Below are 20,540 nucleotides of genomic sequence, written 5' to 3' on the forward strand. Positions count from 1 at the left end.
GGTCAATGTAAGAATGAGTTTAGTCAGTGAACCCACAGTGGTAGTGGAGAGGGACTGGTTGCTTCTCTGCCCAGGGAAGAAATAAAAGGCCCTCAAACCATCCTGGGATGCCATGGAGTCAAAGAAGGATTGGACATCTGATGTTAAATGAATTGGTTGAGACCAAGATTCTGGAAACTATCAAAGTGATGAATGTAAGTAGGAAGGAACTGGGCAAAGAGGGGTTGGGGGTGGGAGTGAGGATGAAGCAATAATTCAATTCAAGGTAAGAAAGAATAGGCTGAAACCGTGGGACTGCCTGAACAGTTTGGCTTGTGGGTCTTGAGAAGGAGGTAGAAGCAGGCTTTATAGGCTCAGGGTCGTAAAAGAGCAAGGCGACGGAGCAAGAAAGATATCTGGATGAAATAAGATCAGTGGCTGTCGGATGCTTTGCTTTGGAGTCATGGTCCAGGGGAAGATAAGAGGAGATGGCTGTGATGCCACTGTGAGGTGGAGTGTGTAGGAAGGAACTGCAGATGCTGGTTTGCATCATGTCATACAGCGTGGAAACAGGCATTCCTGCCCAACTTGCCCACATGCCTGCTTTTGGCCCTCTAAACCTACCTATCCATGTACCTGTCTAAATGTCTCATTGAGATAGTGGCTGCCTCAACTACCTCCTCTGACACTTTGTTCCATACACCCACCACCCTTTGTGTAAAAACGTTATTCCTCAGGTCCTCCTCACCTTAACCCTATGTCTACTGATTCTTGATTCACTTACACTGGGCAAAATACTACCTTTACCCGATCTATTCCTCTTATGATTTGGGACACCTCTGTAAGATCACCCCTCATCATCCTACTCTCCAGGGAATAAAGCCCCTAGCCCTCTCAACCTCCCCCAAGAGCTCAGTCCCACAAGTCCTGTGTACGGTTGAAACTTCTGTAGATACTGTCCACAGGAAAATTAGATGAACATGCAGAAAAATGAAATGAACAACAAAACAAAATATTAACATCTCAATTCTGGGCCTCTGCTAATCATCAGACAAAAGCAGCACAGGACATGAGAACAAACAGTCAATGAAGAAATAAGGCAGCACAGTGGTGCAGCAGGTAGAGCTGCTGCCTCACAGCACCAGAGATTTGGGTATGACGCTATCTGTGTGGAGTTTGCACGCTCTCCCTGTGACCACAGGGGTTTCCTCTGGTTGCTCCAGACATCTCCCACATCCCAAAGAACATGTGGGTTTGTAGGTTAATTGGCCTCTGTAAAAGAAATTGATGTGTAGGGAGAAGATGGAAAAGTGGGATAACTGGTGTGCCAGGGTGATTGATGGTCAGTGTGGATTCGGCAGGCCACAGGGCATGTTTCCATGCTCTATCTGTAAAGTCTAAACTAAACTAATGGGAATTGATGAGGTCACTTGGGTCCATTGATGAGTTCACGGGGAGTCACAAGGGGCCCATTGATGAGGTCGGGGAGGCATTGATGTGGTGACAGTTATGTCCAAAGATTATAGAGGAGCGCTCCTCTATAATCTTTGGTTATGTCCCTGCTCCAGCCCACAGTCAACTGGATGAACTATCAGTGAAGTACGATGTGCAAAGAAACGATAGTGCTTTTCATTCTGGCCATGCTGCTTCTAATGAGCGGCTTGTCCAACCTCATGAACTAGGAGGACGACTGGGATAACTGCTCGGGCACAGCCCCCTGCTCCCTGGCCTTCCTGTCAAACAACCCACTCAGCCTGCGTTGCCCGGGTGCCACTGAAGTACTGGAAGGGTCCGTCTACTAGCAGTACCAGGACCTCCGCCAGCCTCAACCAAACCCCGCACCTTCATCGGACCTGAGCACTTGAGGGTGTACCAAGGGCCGATGGGCGAACTGGGAAGTCGAGTCAATCTACGGAGAGGCTCCTTGATTATGAACATGGCGTGGACCTCAGACACGGGCCTGTACCTGTGCAAGTCAGCTGATTCCATCCTAGCCGTCTACCAGGTGCATGTGCAGGACTCGTCTCTGCTTTCTGTGTCCCACCAAGGGCTGGGTGGGAGCATTTTGTCAAACCGGTGCCTGAGGGTGAACTTGGGCTCTTCCCGGTACATGGTCCGGCTCTACACCCGCTGGGGACCATGGCAGGACTGTGACCACTGCAATGTGATGGGGGAGCAGAAGATGATGGGCTTTTGCTATGCCAAGCTAAGCCAGGAGATCGACGAGGACGAGGAAGAGGAACTGGAGGTATATGGCGCCACCCTGCACTGCGGCCTAATGGAGCTACACATTGGGCAGTCCTTGCGCCAACGCGGCGCCGAGCTCCACTACCAGATGTGCCGCGAGCCGTGCGAGAAGAAGGAAACACCAACGGTGATCGTAGCCAGTCTGTTGCTGGAGATTGGCGATTGGTGGTGGTGGTGGTGGGGTCGGGAGACTGCGTTCGACTGGATGGAGCCTCGCACAACGCTACTGCAGACAGTATACCACGACATCCTCGACAACGCCCGGATGACATGCCCGGGGGCGTCGGTGTACACGCCCGTTCTCTGGCAGCACGACTCCACCTTCATCACCCGAGGTGGCAACAGTGACGGGAGACGACGCCACGGGTGGCGGCATCTACGGAATCAAAAGCGTGATGCCCGTCGACCGCGGCATCTACTGCTGCTGGGTGCATGGGCGTAGGGTCGCCTCCTTCCACCTCGAGATGCCCGAGCAGTCAGTGGTAAACCGCAGCGTCAACAGGCGACTGCTCAAAGGCCTGACAATCATCGTCAGCACGATCGCCATGGCCTTCGTGATCAGTGCCGTGGTTGAGATACTGCACGCCTAGTTGTTCGAGATCTTCCAGTTCAACTTCCTCCTCCAGAACATAAAGGCCACAAGACATAGGGGCAGAATTAGGCCCATCTCAGCCATTCTATCATGGCTGATTCATTTTTCCCTCTCAACCGAATCCTTCTGCCCTCCCCCCGTCATCTTTTTTTATCATTAATAATTACTTATCCATCTTCCAAGGACTTGGCCTCTCATGCCCCAGGCCATGGATGATGCAGCTGGGCTGCAGCAGCAGGGGCAAATGTGCAACTGGGCTGCGTTGGCTCCAGTGGAGCTGCAGTGTGAAGCGCCGAATAACATTTGGTTTATACCAAAGATAGACACAAAACGGTGGAGTAACTCAGCAGGCCATTCAGCATCTCTGGAGAAAAGAAATAGGTAAAAATAAGAAACAGTGGATTGCACCCTTTCCTTTTCTCCAGTGGTGCTGCCCGACCTGCTGAGTAAAGCGGCTGTCCCACTTGGACAACCTAATTGGTGAGTTTAGAAGAGTTTAGGTTTGAAAAAAATGTCATGTTGAAGACCTCCTTCGACTATGTAGAAGACTTCCTTCAACCTCCTTCGACTATGTTGAAAACTAGCTTCGACTAGCTACAACTAACTTTGGGAAAATTGGACACCAAATAGTGGAGAGTGAAGACGACCTCCTTCGATCTCCTTGGACCTTATTGCGTGGAATAGTCTTTATTGCGTGGAATATATTTGTCACATGAAATGTACAGTGATCTTACACCACATCCAGTGATCTCTCATCATAGTTTGAATGAGTTGTAGAGACATGGAGAGATGCAGCACAGAAACAGGCCGTTCGTCTCGTCTAATCTCTTAACCATCAACTGCACCCCACCCGATTCTTCTACTCATCTCCACACTAGGGACAATTTACATTGGCTCATTAAGGTGCCAAAAGGATGTAGGATGAAACTGGAGCACCGGGAGAAAACTCATGTGTTCATAGTGAGTATTTGCAAGCTCCTCATAGGCAATACTCAATGTCAGGGTTCAGCCTGGGTCATTGGTAATGCAAGCTCTACCATCTGCTATTTGATTTCAATCCTGATGCATTTAGTTTGGAGATACAGCACGGGAACAGACCCTTCAGCCCACCGAGTCTGCACTGACCAGCGATGCCCATGCACTAGCACCATCCTACACATGAGGGGCAATTTACAATTTTACAGAAGCCAATTAACCTACAAACCTGGACTTCTTTGCAGTGTGGGAAAGAAACCAGAGCACCCCCAGACCAGCGATGCCCATGCACCGTAGATACCAGTCAGGACAAACCCGGGTCAGATTCAGATTCAATTTTCACAATTTTCAGTGTACAGAGAGCCAATTATTTACATCTACAAACCTGGACTTCTTTGTCCGGTGGGGGGGGGTGGATTGGCAGAAAGGTACAGAGCACCCCAATAAAACCCACGTGGTCACAGGGAGAACGTGCAAACTCCGTACAGATAGTACCTTTAGTCAGGATCAAACCCAGGTCACTGGTGCTGTAAGGCAGCAATTCTACCGCTGTGCCACTGTGCCACCCCAATGTTCTTCCACTTACTCCAACTGTTGTCCTCTTCTTCTTCCCCTGTTATCATGCACATGGCAATCTCTGTGCCCACACTATGGCATTCTTCCAGTGCGGGCATGAACGGAACTTATAATCGACCAGTTTAGTTTAATAAGTGGGGCAAGACACACAACGATGTTGCTTTTGTGAATGGTGCTAGAAATTATGACCAAATTAACGCCGATTAGAATGGTGCTAGATGGTCCAACTTCTGGGCTACATTTTGCGCGATGGTAGGTTATTTAAACTAACCCTTCCTGCATGACAAAGAATGGAGAGAAGCTGCAGGTTATATGATGCCTGAGAAATCTCACAGCTCGTGTACTGGGATGCCTTGCAAGCCAAAGTATTGCTTTATAAAAGGAAGATGTTATATAAATTGGATGTTTATGGGAAACCCACCAGGAATATTGAGGCCTTTGTTGAAATGCATTGATAGAAATAACGCCAACATTAAAATAATGGAATGCAAAGTACTCAGAATTGTGAAAATCAGAAATAGAAGCATTGTTAATATAATGTTAGTTGTCAGCCCTGGTGCATATTTAAGACATAACTCCTGCTCAGCTCTCTGGTGTTGATTGGAGATGGAAGTAGGCATTGGAAGAGATCTGTCAATACTGCAAATCTAATCAATGATTCAGAAATAATTACTCTCTTTTTTTACAAGGAGAAGTTCACAGACTTGGAAAGTGTCACTCAATGGGAAGAATATTTGATGACGATTCAGGCTCGTGGGAATGCCTTCTCTTCTGAGGAGCATGGAATAATATCTGGATTCGAGTGTTGGGAATGTCAGGGCTCATTTTCTTCAGTCTGGTGCAGATTCAAACCCAGGTCCCAGAGGTGAAAGGACAATGAAGCGGCTTCTGACCTTACCCCTGCTGTGTGATGCAGTGCAGAAGCACTCCTTGAGGACACGGAGGGTTACAGACTGCTTTCCAGCTGCGGATCAAACTTTATTTGAACCTTGTGTTGGACATCTGCTGTTTTTTTATGAATTCTGACAGGAAATAAGCCTGCATTTTACTTAAAAATAAAAAAAAGGACAACAGCAATGAAATCCAGAACCATACATATTGTTCAATCATTCATTATAAAAAAGAACATCTGCAGCCCGTTGCCAAGGTAACCCTGAGATGTCAGCTCTGCCCAAGGCTGTATTCTTTACCAGTGCCATCTTCCGACACTGTTGGCATAAAGCATATTCCGATGTGAACACCTCTGCCGTTACCACATATTAAAGTTCTTTATCCTGTTTTGTAATTCTTCCATATCTTTACATCGGTAATCATTTCCATACTGCACAAGAGATTGTTAACACCTTGGGAAAACAGCTCAGTTCCCATTTCCTTCAATGCATGCAAATATGAGATGAGCAAAGATTGCAGTCAAGTGAGAACATCCTGTTACTGGCTGACTGTTTGTGTGAATAGTGCTTGTAGATTTTCAATTATCTCTCAAAGTAAACTTGACTACAATATTTTAAGTGACAACCAGTTTTGTCTTCACTTACAACAGTACTCATCACAACACGTCTTTCAATGTGGCAACACATTTCTCCAAATATCAAGTCAGAATTCAAATCAGTTTAAAATAACTATTGTGTCAGAGTAATGGTATATCTATTGTTACTATTTAATTGTTACATTAAGTAAATCAAGAGATATGTAATAGTATTAAAAAAATAGCATTGGTGTAGAATAACCAACATGATTTTAAAGAACAGCTAGATAGCTTAATTCTGTTTATATTTTTTATATTTGTATGTTAGTGTTTTTAATAGCAACCTGCAATCCAGGATCTATCTTAATTTCAATTGTATAGTAAGGTATGAATGGAATTTTATTTGCAAGGCTTACTATCCAATTATAACCAGTCCCTCAATAATAATTGAAGTTTACAGAATAACTACACCCTCGGTGTAAAAGCTAAGATGTACAACTAACAATCAAAATAAAACATTTATTCACTCCTAGTTCTCCTGTGAAATGGACAAGAACCCAATTATTGGCATGCCTAAATCTGTAACAGATTGTCATTCCCTCATGTTGTTTTTTTACAGTGGAACAATGCATAGTTTGCAGAATCACATTCCAAGTGGCTTGATATTGATTTGCTTCCAATTTCCTGTCACGGTGTCCAGAGAAGAATATGGTCTGTGCTTTATGCAGCCAATTTCCCATGATCTCACTGAGCCAGATCTTAAACAACTCTGATTGCTCAGGAAACAATGGACCGACAATATATGAGAGTCCTCCTGCTAACAAAGCTCTACCACTTGTCGATGAAAATGCACAGAAATATATGTTTAAAAAGAATGTCAGTAGTCATTCAGCGTTTTTCAAAGTCACTCACAGAAATAACCTTTGTGAAATAATGTGAAGTTTATTCCACATAATTTCCCAACCTGCCTGCCCAGTCAAAACAGGGATTCATCCACTATTGAAACTAAATTTTTTTGAAGATAATCAATTTCGATTTCTTTCCGCAAGGTATCTCATTTTTAACGTCTCTGCTGAATAACAGGTGGAGGTGTCAAAACTAAATTCTAGGGAAGGATTCTGCACGCCACCACTATCCTTGAGAACAATGATCAAATAGTTGGTACATAAGTGACTGCTTCCTTTAAATTATGTGCTAAGGGAATGCAGGGGTGGCAGGCAGATGAGATTTGTTTAGCTTGGCATCATGTCTGGCATGCACATTGTGGGCCAAAGGGCCTGTTCCTGTGCTGCACGGTTCTATGTTCTATGAGAGTATGTAGGTATGAGTGAAGATTGATCTTTAGTTTCTAATTAATGTCCAATGTGCTATCCTTGTGAAATCTGTGTGAAATATCCCCAAACCTTATTTGCTTCTAAAATTCTGTCAACAATTAGCAATAGTCTTCTAACATGTAAAAAAGAATAAATGCCTGATCAAAAAAAAAGTCTTCCTGATTTATCTGACTTGGTAGTCTTTCTTTGCTTATGCCAAACATGCTGTGGCAGCTAGTCATAGGTCTCACTTCACCCAATGGAAAGCAGCAGCTCCAAATTCCCCAACAAACTCACTCGCCTCTGAAATTTATATTTAAGCTGATTGTTAGATTTTCAGACAGCCATGGTTTGGATAAGACTTTAATCAAAGATGCCAGTTGCATTATCTGTCACTAAGGCATTATTTCTCATGTATCCATCTGCTATTGAACATCGAAAAAAAATCCATCTCATTTCATTGCTTTTATGGAATATTAATGGATGACCATAATGTTTAGATGGTATTAATTTGCCTGCTTGACCCACTGCAGTGCAATGGTGAAGGCATCTTCTGTTATGAAAGATATTCCAGAGTTCTCACAATTATAGGTGAATAAATTAACTCTATTTAGATGTAATTAACTGAATGCAAAACACTTTAATACACTGCAACCTGATTTATTTCAAATTGATTTGGACTGGTTATGTTATTGTTTAATGTCTATACATAATCTCCAAACTAAGTTAAACTAAATATTGCATGTGGCTAGCAGATATACAGCAGAATCTCCTAAAAATTGAGATGAAAGTCCTACTAGTTAAATAATGCATGACGATTACTGACAAAAGAATATTGGTCATTTACAAAAATTAATTCTTTTAATGTTTTTTTATTATGTCATATGTCTGTCCAAACACAACCAGGGATGGGTAATACTCAGGTAGCAGATTATGCTCCAGGCAATAAATGTAATAATTCAAAGTAAGTACAAGGAACTGCAGATGCTGGTTCACAAAAAAAGACACAAAATGCTGGAGTAACTCAGTAGGGGAGCATGGATGGGCTACATCTTCATCCAACACGTTGCCTATACAATTTGCCAGAGATGCTGCCTGTTCCACTGAGTCCAGTTGAGTTACTCGAACCCTTTGTGGCTTAGACATTCAAAGTGTTTGCCATTGATGGTGCACCCTCATCAGGGTCTATTGCAATTTCAGCATGTAATTGTGGGCTGACCGAACGGTAAATTGGGAGAGACACTTCAACCACATGTGGAAGGAAGTAGTTAAAACAGATTATTTTCTGTGGTTGCTGCTAGCATTTTTATAAGTAATATCTTCCAGTTGGGGCTGCAGCTCTGATATTATGTTTTATGACATGCTTGATGCAGTAAGTTTGTCTTGTGTGTACAATAATACATTTGCTCTTTCTTTTCCTCTGTAATTTCCCCTCATCTTCTACTTTGTTTTATCTCTTAATATTTTCTAGTTCCGATGAAAGGACAGTGGCCTGAAACATTAACACGGAATCTTGTTTTTTTTTACTTTTATTTTTAGAGATACATCATGGAAACAGGCCCTTCGGTTCACCGAGTCGACACCGATCATCGATCACTCATTCACACTAGTTCCATATTATCCCATGTTTAGGGTAGAATTAATGTATGGGCGATCGTTGATCGGCGTGGACAGGTTGAAGGGCCTGTTTGCACACTATATGCACACTATATCTCTAAATCTAAATCTAATTCTAAATCTTGCTGGTGCCCTAAGAATATTTTAAAATTCTTACATTACAGAGAGATGGCAGGCAAAATTATAAATGTCCGGAGACAGTCGGGTTCAGCTGCCTTCTCATTGAAAATCTAATAATTACGATTGCAAACGCACCGTGCAATAAATTCGACCAGATGTGAAAGGAAGTAGTTAAAACGTTTTTTTTTTTTCCGTCTTTGCTGCTAACAAATTCATTAGTAATAGGTTTCTTTTTCAAAAGCTGCTTCTAGCTGCTGGTATTTTACTCACTTATCCTGATGCATATTCAGGGCAACATTAGCAAATATTATTTACATTTCCTGTACTTTAATTAGCTGCACCTAACAATGTGTTTATCAGTTATTTTCCTGTGTGTCTGTGGTTCTTTCACCTCTTCAGACAAATTGGGCTGGTGAGAGAAGTGCAGTTCCTCAAACATGCAATTATATTACACTCATGCAGATGTGCAATTGGGAAGGTTTCGAGATTCTCTGCTTAAACTTACTTCTTTCAGGCCCGTTCCTGCCACAGCTTCATCATGTCTTAGCACCAGGTTTAAATCCAAGAAAATACCATGAAAGGGCATTGTTCTTATATAAACTTTGAAGCGAGTAGAGGCAATAGCATGCCATCTTCATGATTACATTTCAGATGCTGAGCCCAGGACAGGTCATCCGAGATGTTAATGCCCAGGATTTTGAAGCTGCTAACTCTCTCCATCGCCAACCCGCCAATGTTACTCAATAGTCAATAGTCAATAGTCTATTTATTTGTCATTTGGACCCCTGGAGGTCCAAATGAAATGCCGTTTCTGCAGCCATACATTACACACAAATAAACCCCAGACACAACATAATTACATTTTACATAAACATCCATCACATAGCTGTGATGGAAGGCCAAAAAAACTTATCTCTCCACTGCACTCTCCCCACCCCCCCCCCCCCCCCCCTGATGTCAGAGTCAAAGTCAAAGCCCCCGGCTGGCGATGGCGATTGTCCCGCGGCCATTGAAGCCACGCCGGGTGATGCAAGGTCGCACACCGGGTCTTGGTGTTGAAGACCCTGGTGTGCGCTCGCATAGTCCCGCGGCCATTCCAAGCCGCGCGGGGCAGTAATGTTAGGCCCCGCTCCAGGAGCTCTTCGACCCCGCAACTCGGGCGGGAGAAGTCGCCGTTGCAGGAGCCCCGAAAAGCGGTCTCCCTCCAGGGATCCGCGGGCTCCCGGTGCCGCCATCCGCAGACCCGCAGTAGCAGCCTCCGAATCGGCAGCAGCAGCAGCGGCAGCAGCAGCAGCAGCAGCAGGCAGCGCTCCTCCACCGCTCCACCCGCTCCGGTCTCGGCCAGCTCCGCGACGGCGACGGTGAGTCGTAGCACCAGAGTCCCCGGTCTCTTCCTGTTGGAGGCCGCTCCTCGTTGCGGCCCCAACGACAACTGAGACCCGACGAGAAAAGGTCGGGTCTCCAGTGCAGGGAAAGATTCAAAAACACACCCCAACATAAAATAACAAAAACTACATAAAAACACAGACAAAAAATAATAAAAACGCGGACAGGCTGCAGAGGCCGCTGCTGACCAGAGTCGCGCCGCCTACCGCCTACCGGACTACTGGTGTGTAGTCTCCCGATTTCCCTTTTCTGATGTCAAAAGTGAGTTCCTTGGTTTGTTGAGGTTGAGTGAGAGGTTGTTGGTGTGGCACCAGTCAACCAGGTGTTCTATCTCACTCTTGTACACTGACTCATCAACACCCGTGATTCACACTGGTCCACACATTTCTTGTGGCATTTGGCATCTTCATTCACAACCTCGTCCCCTGATTCAAAGCAGTCCCATAGCCACTCTTCTGCCTTCCCTGACCGGAAGGTGTTCCAACGCGGCATTTCATCACTTATTAGGGTCGATCATCATTTGCTTGATGAAGGGAAGATGTTGCAACGGTTCGTACATGGTGAAGGTATTGTGATCTCATGTACTCTGCCTGCTGGTCTCAATTATAGAAAGAGACAACATCATTGTTTATTCTGGCTATAATCCCACTTCAAATGAAGAGTACATGCCATTGCCTTTGTCTAAGGATAACGGCCATAACAATCCCTTATATTATAGAAAGTAATTTGGGGCAGAGTTGAACTAAATACATTCATTATTAATGTAAATGCCTTTCAAGCCTTCAGGCAATAACCCAAAATTAAACTTTGCAGTTTTAAGTTATCAACTTTGTTAACATTAACTATCATTTGCACGGTGAAGACTGAATATAATATAATCGTGCATTTAGTCTTCCCTCCCAACTCCCCGAATTCTCTCCATTTTCAAATCTATGATATTATTTTACATTATCCCGGTTTTAGTAAAAAGTAAATGAACTGATACATAAATGTGTTTTGCACTTCATAGATGTTGCCTGTTTGTTTGAGTATTTCCTGCACTTTATTATGCATTTATTTAGTTTCCTGGTTCCTGCAATATTTTATTTTATTTTGTTTTGGGTTGGGATATGTTACTGGGCAGCTATCCACCAAATAAACTACTGCCTGTCACCAAGTCACTGTCACACTTCATATATAAATTTCATTCGGATAAGTTGACCACATGGTTCAGGAGTCAGGAGTCTAGAGTGTGCTATGCCATATGTGTTGAAATAGAACAATGACTTTCTTACTTGCTGCAGCACAATAGTTTTGTATACATAGTACACAATGGATAATATAATAAACAAGCATTTTTTGTTAAAATACAATAAATAAAATAAATATAGTGCAAAAAATAAAATAAAGCCCCAAATCCCGGGTGCAAGCAAGGCAGTTTGTAGATGGGAATTTAGTTGAAGTTCATAGTGTACAAAAGCCTGATGGTCGTTGGGAAGAAACTGTTCCTGAATATGGATGTTACAGTTTTCAGATTCCTATTGCATTATTAAATTGTGAAATCAAACTAGTTAACTTTGTTTATAGTAATAATGGATTTTTAATATGTTATCAAACGTTCAGATTGAAATTCAGTGTATAGGTGTTTTTAAATGGATTATGCTGTTAAAATTTAAAGTCAAAATAATTATTCATGTATTCTTAAACCTGCCAAAAATAAAGAGGAGACAGGAGGCTTCTATGGTGAATTAATATCAGTACAGGTGAGTTGTATTAAATGGCTTGTTTGAGTGCTGTACTTTCTATGTAAACCAATGCAGTGTGTATTTCTCCTTAAATCTCTTGGTGGTGATAGACTCTCAATACTCTTAAATGGTGAATATCTTCATCCTACTTTATATAGGACTAACTCAGACCTTAATGACAAGGTCCTGTACAGTGACAGGGCCTTCCATCATGTAATGGTATCACACAGTGAAGGACAGATGCACTTGCAAAAGGCTTGCACTCTTTTTCGACAGTCAGCTAAGCCACACCACTGACGATCAAAACTATCAAAAACTCTGAAAGTTTCTATAAGGCAGAAACATGCAATACTTCCTATTGCTATTCAAGCTGCTGAAATAGTAAAAATCCATCAATCTTTTAAAAATATATTAAAATAATTGAAACAATTGAAATGATTAAATAGACCAAAGCAATATAAAAACATTAAAATATTTACACCCAATGGTCGCTCACAGCTACTTCTCTCCATTCAAATGAATGGAGATGTGATCCCTATGCCAGATACTGAATGAACTTTCAGAATCCCACGCGCTCTTGTCCAGAATTCCTTGATACCATTCTGCTGTTTACAGTTGCGATGAAATGTTTTACGTAGGATAAAGTGGAACACTTGTGTTTTCGTTTGCTCTTGAGGTGAAGATTCCTAATCCAATGAGCTACCAGCTGAGTTACAACCAAGTAATTACAAAGCCTTAGCTAACCTTGAATAATGGATGAGTGCCAGGGACCCAGCACGCAAGATAGAACTTATGACATGTTTTAAGAAACATTTAGTCAGATACATGGATAGGACAGGTTTAGAGGGATAGGGGCCAAATTCAGCCAGGTGGGACGAATGGAGAAGGGATATGTTGGTCAGTGTGGGCAAGTTGGACCAAAGGGCCTGTTTGAACTCTGTATGACTCTATGACCTTCCAAGTTTGTACCTTCATTTAGTGTACTCGCACCTTTCTGAAAGTACATGACTTTCTTTCAGTCATAAAGCTCTGATGTAGACATTGCTTACGACTTCTTAGTCACAGTTCAAGATTTGGCTGCTGTGTCTTGCCAGCAGACTCCACCAACCATCTATCATTGAATCTAGGAGGAGGTTCAGCATAGGTAGAGCCTCACCTCTGTGCTGAGCATGGAGCTGATGGCGAGGACAGAGGAGACTATCTCCTGCCTTTCGTGATATGAGATGTATAAAAGTAAGTTCTGTTCTTTGGGTGTAATATTTGGATTTGTCAGGGCAATGAAGAAACAGATGCTGTACACAGCAGGTGCCTTGACAGAGCTACAGTGTTATCATCAGTGTGTCCTCAATCAGCAAGCATCTGTTGCCAATTGTCATTCACAACCAGAAAGAAACGCTATCTCTGTGCATTCACACTTTCACTAATAAGGCACGTTTACAATGACTGGAGATTGGCGATTTCAGAAGTTGGTATCGCTAGCTATTTTATTGAACACTTAAAAATTCCTTGATAACTTTCTCTTTGATGCCTGCATAATGTGTGGAAATTACATTCATTTCATTTTGTATACAATTGATTTTGCATGTATATCCCTCTTCAGACATCAGCTGTTCCAACAGATTATATAAAGATCTAGATAACACTGTTGCGTCACTTGCTGTTCCAAGGTTCTCAGGACAGAGGATGTTGCTGGCAACGCCTGTTCACAAATGCATGGTTTGTTCTTAATGCTCCCTTTTGCAACCTGGCCATATTTAAGAGTTGCACGTCATGATGGTGACCTGCAAACAGGTGTTTCCCCATTTGTTGGAAAAGTGCCGTGACTAGAGTATCACGAACATAGTTCAAATAACCTGGTTCATCCTTAATATCTACATTTAGGGATATGGCATGTAGAGACGGAGACGGAGGCGGAAATAGAACAATAGAAATTGGGAGACAGAAAGAGGCGGGGAGAATAGACGTTTATTTTGGGACCGAGATCTATATCAGATCTGACGAACAGTTTAAAATTTTTGTTCATCATTAATTGATGTTGGCAATCCCAGAATTATGGGTCACGGCTAGATTGTGCACTATAATTGTTGAGCATCCCTCGTCTGACAAATTTGTTCTCCAAGAGTAGTGTACTGAATAGGTATAACTGTGACTGTGAAGGTTATTAAAATGTGATATACGCCAGGACATTCCATCCAGAGACATCAAGATTTTCCAGGAGAATAAAGGTGGAATATCTCAGTTTCAAGATAATGAAGTGTAGTCATGTGGAGGGAGCCAACAGCAATAATTTGTATTCACGTACTAGTTCTAACACAACAACAATGAATAATTATCAAGCAAACATGGACACACAATGAAATTCTTGGACTGCTCTTTCATCAGAGGAGCGAGTCTGAAGATATATCTTAAAAAAAGGCGAGAATGAGAGAGGTTGTTGAGGTTTGCTGAGTCAACTCCAGAGGTAAGGTCTTGTTGAATGACAGTGAAACTAAGATCAAGCACATTCTGCCATGCTTTCTGGTTGAGTCTCAGAAGATTACAAAGAAGTAGAAGGGTGAGGCCGTGGATGTTGAACTCTGCAGGCTGGAAACTAAAATATGGTTAGAGGACTTCTGATATTTATCCAATTATCCCACTGTGAAGTGCCTTGAGATGCCACATTAAAGGCACTGTTATAAATGGAAGCTGATATCTGTCCTTGTTAACAAGATGAGAACAGATGGGAGACAATCAGCTGCGGAAGGCAAAAGCAACAAAGCTTGGTCCCAAATGTCAAGAGTCTGAGTTGTGACAAGAAAAATCTTGGGCTGTTGAGTTGGGATGTCAATAAGGTGATCTTATTGAGTCATGTGAAATAGTAAGTGATATGGAAAAGGCTAATGGCTCTGTGAATAAACTGTGGAGGCTGTAAAAGGTTCAAGCTATTTGGCAGCAATTTAAGGCAGAGAATGATGAGAAGTGAGATTGGGCTTTCAGGGAATGTAGCAGGGACAATAAACTTTCTTTCAAAGGCATTATTGGTGGGAGAGTAGGCTATTTAAAATGGCTACATAAAGACAGAGTAAATTGTCTTCATTGGCCAAAGGCCTCATGGTCTTCAAGAAAAGATATTTTGGCCAGGAAAAGTACGTACCATATAATTTTATCAATAAAGATTGTACTAATATAACCGTTTCATTACATTAAGCAGGCTATGTCACTCAAGTTACCAACTAGTTTCTTGAATCTAAAGTCATTTCCTTGTTGAAGGTCACTCGCGCAACTTTCTGTGAACGATCTAATAACTGCGACAATTTAATTTCAATAGGATGATCCAAATGAATGGTTCCCTTCCATACTTTTGGATTGAATTATACTTAGTTATTTGTAGAATCAATAAGTGAAGCTCAATGTGCCGAGATCAAAGAGACATGCAAGCATGCAAAAACGAGGCATGAAATGGCAAGGGGAAACAGCTCTGACAGGACTATGATCACAATGCCCATGAACAATCTTAGGCAGCATAAAATGTAACAACATTGCCCTTCCGTCTCCTCCTCCCTTCCCCATGACAGATCCATTTACTGATAGAGTTAGTTTCCTTTTGAGTGAATTGAAATGTTGCTGACTGCAAGACTGTCTGATTCAAACAATTCAATTATACACTGATTGACTCACCAACATACAGGTTTTCATAAACAAAGCTTTTCCTGCAGTCATAAATGGGATCATGTGGAGCTGTGGCCAAAACGACATCAAATGCACAGCTCTCAGCATGACACACTTTACATTGTATCAAAGAGATTAGAATGACTCGGGCTAAAAAAATATTTAGAATGAGTGAGGAAAACAATATCGAAAGAGGGAAACATATATAGCTGTAATGGGGCCAAGTGTGGCAAGCTTTCATGCTGATCACCATAGGCCGCTAGATTTTGTCCACAGTAAATACAATAGATTACGTTTATTTAGTGCGTTTGATAACTTTGGGATTTTAGATTTTTTAAATGTAGGTGCTGCGTAATATAGACCTGCACAAGAGACAGGGAGTGGGAAGTTCTGGGTATATTTTAATAAAATGTTATATATTTTATAAAATAAGTCCATTCAGAGAGGCACGGTGGCGCAGTAGTAGAGTTGCTGCCTTACAGCACCAGAGACCCGGGTTTGATCCCAACTACAAGTGCTGACAACTGGGCCTAGTTCCATGCTGTATCTCTAAACTAAAACTGAAAACTAGTAATCTACAGAAACGGATTGTAAAATTTATTACAAACATTGGTGTTTTCGAGCAAACTGTAATCACAAGTCTGGAAGAAAGCATTTGGATGGAATTTAACATTATTGGAAATTGTTTCCTTAAAGACTGCAGTCGGGATTGTGAGGTGCTCCATTGTGAGTATCCCACCCGGAAAATTCCCACGATCTCTACAGTTTCACTTCCAACTTTTGCTGTCGGGCATTAGTTCAGTGAGATAACTGGCTGTCATCAAGCTGGCTGAGTATCCAATAACATTAAAAACCTTGTCGCATCAGAAACACTGAAGTCCCAGTCAGTTTCGACTGGAGTGGTAAGGAATGCCATCAGTTCAAATGCAAGGTCCAGGCCAACAAAGAATAACAGAAAATACAAGGAACTGAGGAAGTTGGAATTTTGAGCAAAACTCGAAGTGCTGCAGTGATTCAGCAGGTCAGACAGCATCTGTGGATGGAATGGACCGGCACCATTTTTCAGGTCAGGACCCTTCTTCAGAATAACAGACCTGGGAAAGAATAACAGGTCTTATCTTGCCTGAAGATAGATAAAAGCCCCACTCTCATTGGTTGGGAGATTGTTCATCTCTCCTGTCTGTGAACAAGATATTTCATATTAAGAAAGACAGCAGCTATGAGTAAAGTGCAAAACCAGTCTGGTCAAAAAAAGGAAACTTTTGTGAATTTTAGGGTTGAGGTAGATTAGGTGTTAAACACAGTCTAAAGTAACCTACTAAGAGTAGCATATCCATAGATTTAACTTACCTTGTGGAAACAATTTCATTGATTGAAATAAGTAAATCTGATCACAACCACCGCCCTACACGAACCTTAGTAATAAAATAAAACAATTTAAAAATTCATATTAGTGTCACCTTACCAAATGTTTCGTCTATTCACTACTAGAGAGATTGAAGAATCAAATGTAAGGTCAACTTGACTATTAGTTTAGAGTACATGTGTATCATAGAAACATAGAAACATAGAAATTAGGTGCAGGAGTAGGCCATTCGGCCCTTCGAGCCTGTACCGCCATTCAATATGATCATGGCTGATCATCCAACTCAGTATCCCGTACCTGCCTTCTCTCCATACCCCCTGATCCCCTTAGCCACAAGGGCCACATCTAACTCCCTCTTAAATATAGCCAATGAACTGGCCTCAACTATCCTCTGTGGCAGAGAGTTCCAGAGATTCACCACTCTCTGCGTGAAAAAAGTTCTTCTCATCTCGGTTTTAAAGGATTTCCTCTTGATCCTTAAGCTGTGACCCCTTGTCCTGGACTTCCCTAACATCGGGAACAATCTTCCTGCATCTAGCCTGTCCAACCCCTTAAGAATTTTGTAAGTTTCTATAAGATCCCCTCTCAATCTTCTAAATTCTAGAGAGTATAAACCAAGTCTATCCAGTCTTTCTTCATAAGACAGTCCTGACATCCCAGGAATCAGTCTGGTGAACCGTCTCTGCACTCCCTCTATGGCAATAATGTCCTTCCTCAGATTTGGAGACCAAAACTGTACGCAATACTCCAGGTGTGGTCTCACCAAGACCCTGTACAACTGCAGTAGAAACTCCCTGCTCCTATACTCAAATCCTTTTGCAATGAAAGCTAACGTACCATTCGCTTTCTTTACTGCCTGCTGCACCTGCATGCCTACCTTCAATGACTGGTGTACCATGACACCCAGGTCTCGCTGCATCTCCCCCTTTCCCAATTGGCCACCATTTAGATAATAGTCTGCTTTCCTATTTTTGCCACCAAAATGGATAACCTCACATTTATCCACATTCACATTTATCCACATTTTATAAGCCTGGGTTACATCATTGTACAGTCAATTACTGGGCAAGGTATAATTACAGGATTGTAGCATTTTTACATCAGTTATCAGCACTGATATATCAGTGTCTACTTAGGAAGTCTTGGTACATTGGGAGCACAAAGCGACCAAGACTTAACACGGTGGGAGAGTTGCTGCCTTGCTCCGCTTATATCTCTGTCATTCTATGTGTAGGAAACCGAAGATAGACATAAAAAACTGGAGTAACACAGCGGGACAGGCAGCATCTCTGCAGCAAAGGAATGGGTGACATTTCGGGTTGAGACCCTTCTTCAGACTGTCACCCATTCCTTCTCTCCCGAGATGCTGCCCGTCCACTGAGTTACTCCAGTTCTTTGAGTCTATCTTCTGGGATTCTTTAGACGTTGCTAAGATGAGTCCATTTAAAATCAGACAATAATAACTGATACCTTAATAGGCGGAACTGTCAGAGAGAAATTTAGGAGCTGACAGTATGGATAAAACTTAGTAACACTATTGAAGATAATACATTAGTTCAGTTCCCCAAACTGTTTGGCATTGCAAGTTCGCCAATGTTCCCAGGCCTGGTTGCAAATATTTATTCATTAATAATTGAAAAACTGCTGAAGAAAATAAAATGGTAATTAAAAAATAATGATAACCCTAGTAGCAATTGTTTAATTATAATTCGAAAGTCTTAATGTTATTCAAGCATTCTTTGGACATTTATAGAAATATAGGAGTCTGTTTGCTTTGTAGGGCACTATTTAAAAAAAACATAGATTTGGGTAGGGACATGTGCAGGAGTCTATCTGCCACAACATCTTACTAATCTATGCTGTTTTATTTAAGAGGAGTCATGCTTCTTTCACTAAGCTGTATAGAATAAGAAATTATGCTTAAGGTGTTAGAGTAATTTAACGGGTCAGGCAGCATCTCTGGTGAAGATGGATAGGTGATGATAGGTAATCTCAGGTTGTTTGGGGGGGGAGGGGGGAGGAGGAGAAAGCAGGGAGAGAGGAGAGGCAGGACAAAGTGTGGCAGGTAATATGCGGACTCGGGCGAGGGTGGGGGGGGGGTTGATAGACAGATGATTGGAACAAAGACCAGAGAATTAAGCTGAAGATGTGAGAAGGAAGAATTGAATAGATGCAAATTATGAAGCCAGAGGGAGGGGGAAGGGGAGGAGAGAAATAAGCATGAGTCCAGGTGAGGCACGGGGGAAGGGGATGTGGGCGAGGGGAGGAGAAAGTTTCTCCAGTTTGGTTGTGGCCTCACTCTGGGAGTGGAGGAGGCCCAGGTCAGAAAGGTCAGTATGGGAATGGGAAGAGGCGTTAAAATGGTTAACAACCAGGAGGTCCAGTAGGCCTCGGGGGACCAAGCCTTGCCTTTGCAGTCTCACTAGCGGCATTCCAAAAACTGGCATGTCAGGCCTGATGCTGTGCTCAGGTCCTGGAGTGGTGTGAGGTTTAAATGTACTCCTGATTCAGAGGGGCAGAGTCGTGCACTAGATGGAGAATTGCAGGCAAACTCCGCACCCCAACGTGGCAAGCACGAGAAACACGCCATGATTGTGTCGCCATCTGGTCCGAGGCTGTCTCTTAATTTCCCACTGGCTGTAGCTTTTATTTAGTTTTGACATTTAATCAATATTAGCAATCAAAGCATATTTTCCAAGGAGTTTACTATGATGATCTATTGATTAATGTGGAAATATTAATTAATGAAATATGAAGTCAGATTGCAATAGGATCAGGAGATTGACAATATTGGGGTAAAGTATATTGTCAACAATCTGTCGTATTAACATTCCCATATTAATATGTCACTCTTTATTCCTGCAAATTCCCAGTAACTGGACAAATAAAAGATACCCCGACTTTTATGAGGTATTTATCAAAAGGACAAAAAGATTGCAATTGTGTTTGAAAGAGAACTCAAAAACTTCACGTTAGAATGAATAAATCAGACCACATTATACATATTCTTACACTAAGAATAGAAGTCCTGTCTGTATAAACTGTCATTGTCTCAGCAGAGAAGCAGTCGTTCATATCCCTATGTAAGCTCGTATTTTGATACACTGGTTAGTGAATTGCTTTAACAGGCATGCAAATAAATCAGTTCTACCAGGAGCTACAACATTTAGTCATTGAAATCTTCTAAAAGTTAAAATCTTCAGAACACTATGTTGCATAATGTGTACTCTGCAAAGCAGCCAAATTGAATAGTGTTTTGGAACACACTGAGTTCACACCTAAATATGGCCTCAGGAAATGGCAATGTCCCCTTGAAGATATATATAGATTTTGCAGAGTATAACTCACCATTAATTAAATATTATAGCTGTAGTTTCACAGTATCATTGATGTACTTTCAATCCTGCTTTCTACCAGGAGTGTTATTCTTAAATAATTCAGTTGTGTAGCATTAATACCAGCTGGAATTAAAGAATAATGAGGTATTAAACTGACTCTACATAATGGATAAATAATTGAACAATTAGAATTT

General features: G+C 42.1%; 1 protein-coding gene and 1 pseudogene across 6 annotated transcripts in view; one reads left to right on the forward strand and one right to left on the reverse strand.

The window, feature by feature from the left end:
• Nucleotides 1–20,540, reverse strand: part of LOC129709739 (UPF0500 protein C1orf216 homolog) — a 240,470-nt gene that overhangs the window by 92,499 nt on the left and 127,431 nt on the right. The window lies entirely within an intron of this gene.
• On the forward strand, nt 108–2,816 carry LOC129709576 (protein FAM187B-like; annotated as a pseudogene).

The sequence above is a fragment of the Leucoraja erinacea genome, chromosome 26 (assembly GCF_028641065.1).
Source record: "Leucoraja erinacea ecotype New England chromosome 26, Leri_hhj_1, whole genome shotgun sequence".
NCBI classification, from domain to species: domain Eukaryota; kingdom Metazoa; phylum Chordata; class Chondrichthyes; order Rajiformes; family Rajidae; genus Leucoraja; species Leucoraja erinaceus.